Raw genomic sequence first — 6,589 nt, 5'->3', positions numbered from 1 at the left:
TGGATATGGGGGCACGTTTGGATACAAGGAAGGAGCACCAGGCAACACAGGAGCCATGGGAGGTGAGCCTTCACGGGGGGGAGGGGGGCGGTTTCTTCTCTTGGTTGTCTGTGCTTCGGAGAAGGCAATGGCAACCCACTCCAGTACTCTTGCCTGGAAAATCCCAAGGATGGAGGAGCCTGGTAGGCTGCAGTCCATGGGGTCCCTAAGAGTCAGACACGGCTGAGCAACTTCACTTTCACGTTTCACTTTCATGCATTGGAGAAGTAAATGGCAACCCACTCCAATGTTCTTTCCTGGAGAATCTCAGGGACAGGGGAGCCTGGTGGGCTGCCATCTATGGGGTTGCACAAAGTTGGACACGACTGAAGCAACTTAGCAGGAGCAGCAGCAACACCATTTGCCTAGTAGGCTCACTTTTATGGACTGCAACGATCCCATACTTAAGACAGAGTTCCTTCATATCTCTTAGTCAGAAGAAAATTTGGACATAGGGATCTCTGTCCGTTTCCCTTGTCTTTTGCAGAATAAGTCTAGCTGCAGGATGGTTCAGTTCAGTCCAGTTGCTCAGCTGTGTCCGACTCTTTGCAACATCATGGACTGCAGCATGCCAGGCCTCCCTGTCCATTGCCAACTCCTGGAGTTTACTCAAACTCATGTTCATTGAGTCGGTAATGCCATCCAACCATCTTATCCTCTGTCATCCCCTTCTCCTCTTGCCTTCAATCTTTCCTAGCATCAGGGTCTTTTCCAATGAGTCAGTTCTTCACATCAGGTGGCCAAAGTACTGGGTTTCAGCTTCAGCATCAGTCCTTCCAGTGAATATTCAGGACTGATCTCCTTTAGGATGGACTGGTTGGACCTCCTTGCAGTCCAAGGGACCCTCAAGAGTCTTCTCCAACACCATAGTTCAAAAGCATCAATTCTTCAATGCTCCAACTCTCACATCCACATCTCAATAGTCCAACTCTCACATCCACACATGACTACTGGAAAAACCATAGCTTTGACTAGATGGACCTTTGTAATTTAAACTCCCATCCTCAGGCTGGTGTTCCTTGTCCCCCAGAGAATACCGTGGCCACTCAGTGGCACAAAAGAGTTTTAAGTGACTTCTCCTTAGAGTTAGAGGATTGAATAGCTTCCAGTTATCAAGGATGCATCTCAAGGGCGTCTGTTGGGAAGTGGATTGGTTATTTCCCATCTGAAAGACAGTGATGACAGGTAGGAAAAGAAAAAATTAATAGGCCTCCTTCAGTTTTCCTGGTTGGACTTCCTTAGGGGTGAGTCTTTTTGAAGTTTATCCGACCGGTACTGTTGCAACCTGCAACCTGAGAGCAGGCATCCCTGGGTCAGGGTGCAGATCCCCAGGCAGGCTGAGGTGTGACAGCTTCCTGGAGATCGAATCCCTGGGCAGGTTATTCGAATCCCTGAGGCAGGTCGGCCTCCCGAGAATTGGGTCCCTGGGCAGGTCGAGGCATGTTGACCTCCTGGGATACCTGGACTGGTGGGTCTCCGGGCAGGTTGAGGCATGACAACCTTTCAATGACCAGTTTCCTAGGCAGGTCGAGACAGACTGATCTCCTGGGACCCCCCGACTGGAGTTGGGCATCCCCAAGGTCTCCAGAGTGACCAGCGCTGGGTAGGATTAAGGTGTTGTAATCTTAACTCATTGCTAGTTTGTTCACCACAGATGGGAATTGATATTGTGATGTAAAGCAATCCAAGCCTGTGCCCCGAGACTGGGAACCTGGTGAAGCAGCCATAAGCCTTATCATCTTATTGCTCTGAGGGAATGTAAGTCACTGATTTCCTCCCCTAGTCCTCCCTAAGAGCAGTTTATGGTGTTTCCAATGGTAAACATTTCATTGTCATAGACCCACTTTAGGTAATAACAGAAGTAATGACAAAGGAAGGAGTGGGTTATCTGGTCCTGTTAGGGGCATTAAGAATATTGTTAATAATAAGCAGGGTGGAGCAATGTTGCCTACAAGGGAGCAGGGTCCTGGTTGTAGGAGTTAGTAAGTGGCTTAAGAACAAAATGATAAGAGGCAACAAACCAGATGTTCCATAAAAGTGGACTGGAGATTTGACCCAGGGGTATGTTTGTAACTTTAGGAGAAAGGTTGTAAGGGTTTGGGCCCATACAGCCTGCAGGGCTAACTCCCAAAGTGGCAAAGATTATCCCTGGAAGCCCAACTGCCCTTGAAGGGGTGCCACCAACAGATGAACTTCCAGCAGGTATCCTGTGTCTGTCACCCACCTTAGCGCCTTCACTGAGAGATGCTGTTGTTGCACATGTTGTAGGAAACACGGAAGATGAAGGCTTGTATATCTAGAGGGACTGGATATTATACAGTATTTCTCTCCCCAGGGCCAGCTATTTTCTGGTTGTCCTGCCAGAAGATTGTAGAAACAAAACTGGGGGCCTGGACGGGGCTTAGTAAAAGAGCCTGAAACAGGAGGGAAGGGTGCAGGGCGCAACTTTTGAAAGAATGACATAGCCCAAGGGCATAACATAAACCAATTAAAATCATATGGGTTCTAGATGACAAGTCAAATTCAACTAAACCTTGATCCCCCAATCTGCAAGCTAAATGACACACCCAGAGTTGCCAGGACAGTTCCAAGATACTGCCAAAAGAGGGGGGAGTGAGTGGTTCCCCAATTGTTGGGGTGATCCTCCCACTCATTAGCATATGAAATCACCCAGCTCTTGAAAACTAACCATACCACATTCCATGGCCTCTGCATGCTCCTCTATGATGGCCCACACCCTGTGGAGTGAGCTTCTCTCTGGATCTGAACAAATCCATCTCTTACTTATCTCTGTGTGTCTCATTGGATTTTTGCAATGAGACATCAGAGCCTGAGCTTCATTAGGTCCTGAAGCCAGGCACCATGGGTTTTGGCCAGGCTCAAGTCCCAGGAGAGAGGAACTGAAGGACGGGAGGAAATAGCAGTGGGAATAACATGCCGAGGAATCCCCTTCATAACCTGCCAGAAAATCTGCTAAATATCTGACCTGTGCTCAGGTTTCATTGTCCTGATCCTTGGCACAAAGAAGATTAAGGACAGAAGAACCCCCACCTGCTTGGGCGACAGTTACTAGGGCACAGCAGATAGTGGAGCCTTTGGGACACATGGAGGAGTAGCCCCTGCCAGAGTCCCCAAGTTGCACCCACTGCTGCTTGCCTATTCGCAGGGGGTTTGAGGAAACAAGAGATTGTAAAGGAATTAAGATTTTGTTAGCCATATGTCTTTCTAGCCATAGTAGCGAGGACCTCCTACTTTAACTGGAGGTCTTCTGAATTTGAGACTGAGCCACATGAGCTTTCTGTTGAGTTTGTTTTTGGTGTCCTGATTTCCAGCACGGTGGGTTTCTTGTCACTTTCACTGCGCTGGGTTTTCTTCACATTCAGCTTCCACCATGGGAGCTTTCGCCAAGTTGGGCTTCTGCTATGCTTGGCCTCCTGAGGTGGTTTCAGCTGGGTTAAATCCGAGTCACGGTACCATAGATGTTGGGGGGGTAGTGTATAATTTCTTTGCTTCTGTCTCTTCACAACAAAAATTTGAAACGACGGACGGACCAGTGTTACAGCCCGGTTAATTGCTTCAAATGGATCGGTGTTACTGCCCTTTATAAGTTCCTCAGACAGACCAGTGTTACAGCTCTGTGTTACAGCTCAGTTTTATTTAGAAAGTAAAGGAAAATACATCCTTGAGGCATGAGGGCAGGCTGACCAAAAAGATGTGAAGAGAAGGAAAACCTTTGGCCCAATTTTGGCTCCTCTTTTTATATGTTTTTTCTCCTCTCCCTGAGCCTGCCCTATGTAAATTGGGCTAGCCAGGAGGGCTGTTTGTTTTACCTGAGGTTCTCACTCCAGTCCTTGGACTTTCCTTTGTTCTATTTTCACAGGCTTTCCCCCTCTTTGCCTTTTAGCCACTGCCATTCTGGACTCCTTTTTCCTATTTTAACTACCTAACACTTCCAAGGAGAAAGCATCTTATAATTTTGTGGCTGCAATTACCATCTGCAGGATTTGGGAGCCCAAGAAAATAAAATCTTGACCACTTCTACTTTTCCCCCATCTATTTACGAAGTGATGGGGCCAGCTGCCATGATTTTAGTGTTCTGAACGTTGAGTTTCAAGCCAGCTTTTTCACTCTCTTCTTTCATCCTCATCAAAAGGCTCTTTAGTTCCTCTTCACTTTCTGCCATTAGATTAGCATCATCTGCATATCTGAAGTTGTTGATATTTCTCCTGGCAATCTTGATTCCAGCTTGTGATTAGTCCAACCTGGCATTTTGCATGATGTACTCTGCATAGAAATTAAATAAACAGAGTGATAATATACAGCCTTGGCATATTCTTTTCCCAACTTTGAACCAGTCAGTTGTTCCATGTCCAGGTCTACCTGTTGCTTCTTGACCCACACACATGTTTCTCAGGAGACAGTTAAGGTGATCTGGTATTCCCATCTCTTGAAGAGTTTTTCACAGTTTGTTTTTGTTAAGGTAGAATGAGGTCATATGAATGATTCTAATGCAATATGACTGGTGTCTTCATAAGAAAAGGCTATTAGGAAGGAGGCACATGCAGAGGAAGACCACGTGGAGACACAGAGAGAACATGGCCATTTGAGAGCCAAACAAAACCAGCCCTTGATTTGAACTTCTAGCTTCCAGAACTGTGAGGAAACAAATTTCTGTTATTTAAGCTGCCCAACGTGTAGAACTTTGCAATGGCAGCCCTAATGAACTAACACAGTCAGTAAACTTGAAAATAATGAAATAAACTCAAATTAAACAACAATTTTAATGGAAATAAGTACTGCTGTGTACATCTGGGTGATAATATAATTTGGTATGCTTGAAAGGTGAATTTGGTAGTATCATTTGAAATTTGAAATATGTATTCAGTTTTAGCAGCAATTTTACTTCAAGCAGAAATTATATATACTGTTCATAAAGATATAAATATATACACATAATCAATTACATTTTGAAAGCTGGAAGCAAAGCTTACATTAAAAGAGAGAACATATTATGGACCATTCATAGAATGAAATAATGTGCAGTTTTTAAAAAGAATGAGGTAACTTTGTACATATTGACAGAGAAAGATGTCTATGGCTTGAGAAGATGTCCATGATATATTATTAAATTACACATAGTTGTGAAACAATTATATAGAAAATGACTATAATTATTTATACCCAGCATATATATACTTTTCCACCAGTATGGGATACAAATTAAGACCATATTTCTTTTTTTGAAAAGTTGAACTATATTTTTTTATTCTTTTATATTGAAAGTAAAATTCCTTTAGAGTATTGTGTTAATTTCTGCTGTACTGCATCGTGAATCAGCTATATGATACACATATCCCCTCCCTCTTGATCCTTCCCCATAAACCATCCCACCTCTCTTGGTCATCAGAGAGCACCAAGCTGAGCTCGCTGTGCTATACAGAAGCTTCCCACTAGCTATCTGGTTTACACATGGTAGTGGCAAATTAAGACTTCCAGAAAATGAAAGTAGGTTTTCTTGAAATATCCATTCAACTAAGATGAGAGCAGTAATTCTGGAGAAAATGTTTCAACTGTATAAATCCAGCCTCTCTGTAAACCAGTTAGCATGACAGACACACACTAAAAAACTATAAGTTTCAAAGAAACTGGGCATAAAGGGTTCTTAGTGACTAGTCTAAGGCATTATTAGTTTTGAGAAGGAACTCATCAGGCTGACTTATGTTTTCCATGTCTAGAATATGTGAGGGAATGAATAATCACTTGAGCTGCATTAGCAATAAGAATTACTCATATCTCTTTGGAGTAAAAGTTACTTCGGGCTGCTATTTTGGAGAAACTGCAGACATAGGAGGGCTTCCTGGGCTTCCTTCCACCTTGGTTTTGGTGGCACAGTGGTAAAGAACCTGCTTGCCAGTGCGGGAGATGCCAAGAGATGCGGGTTTGATCCCTGGGTCGGGAAGATCCTCTGGAGAAGAAAATGGTGACCCACTCTAATATTCTTGCCTGGAGTATTCCATGGACAGAGGATCCTGGCTGGCTAGTCCATGGGGTCGCAAGAGTCGGACACGACTGAGCATGTGTGTGTGTAGACACAGGAGAAGCTCTGAAAATGGAATAGAAGTTATCCTTTTATAAGGGATATTTACATTTATAAGGGAAAACTCCATCTGTAAGGGTATCTCTGTCTCTGAAACAGGAAGAGGACAATAACCAAATATCTAGAAACTTATCGGTGGAGAAGACAACGACCTAAATCTGTGTAATAACCTTACCTTTGTTTGCTGTGCTTTCCCCAGTAGCCTCTCATAACCAGCTCCCAGCACCTTCTTTTGTCTTTAGCTTAAGATGGTATTTAAGGTGGTGATGTGGGCCCTTTCTGGGAGTTACTCAGTTTTCCTGGGTCTCTCCCATATATTCAGGAGGTACACTTGTTATTGAAGGCAAGCCATTCTATATCACAGTAATCCAAGTCTGTGCCCCAACCACTAATGCCATAGAAGCTGAGGTTGAACGGTTCTGTGAAGACCTACAAAATCTTCTAGAACTAACA

This window comes from Muntiacus reevesi, chromosome 14, assembly GCF_963930625.1.
Source record: "Muntiacus reevesi chromosome 14, mMunRee1.1, whole genome shotgun sequence".
Classification (NCBI taxonomy): Eukaryota; Metazoa; Chordata; class Mammalia; order Artiodactyla; family Cervidae; genus Muntiacus; species Muntiacus reevesi.
The sequence above is the reverse complement of the archived record's forward strand: the minus strand, read 5'-3'. Positions refer to the sequence as shown.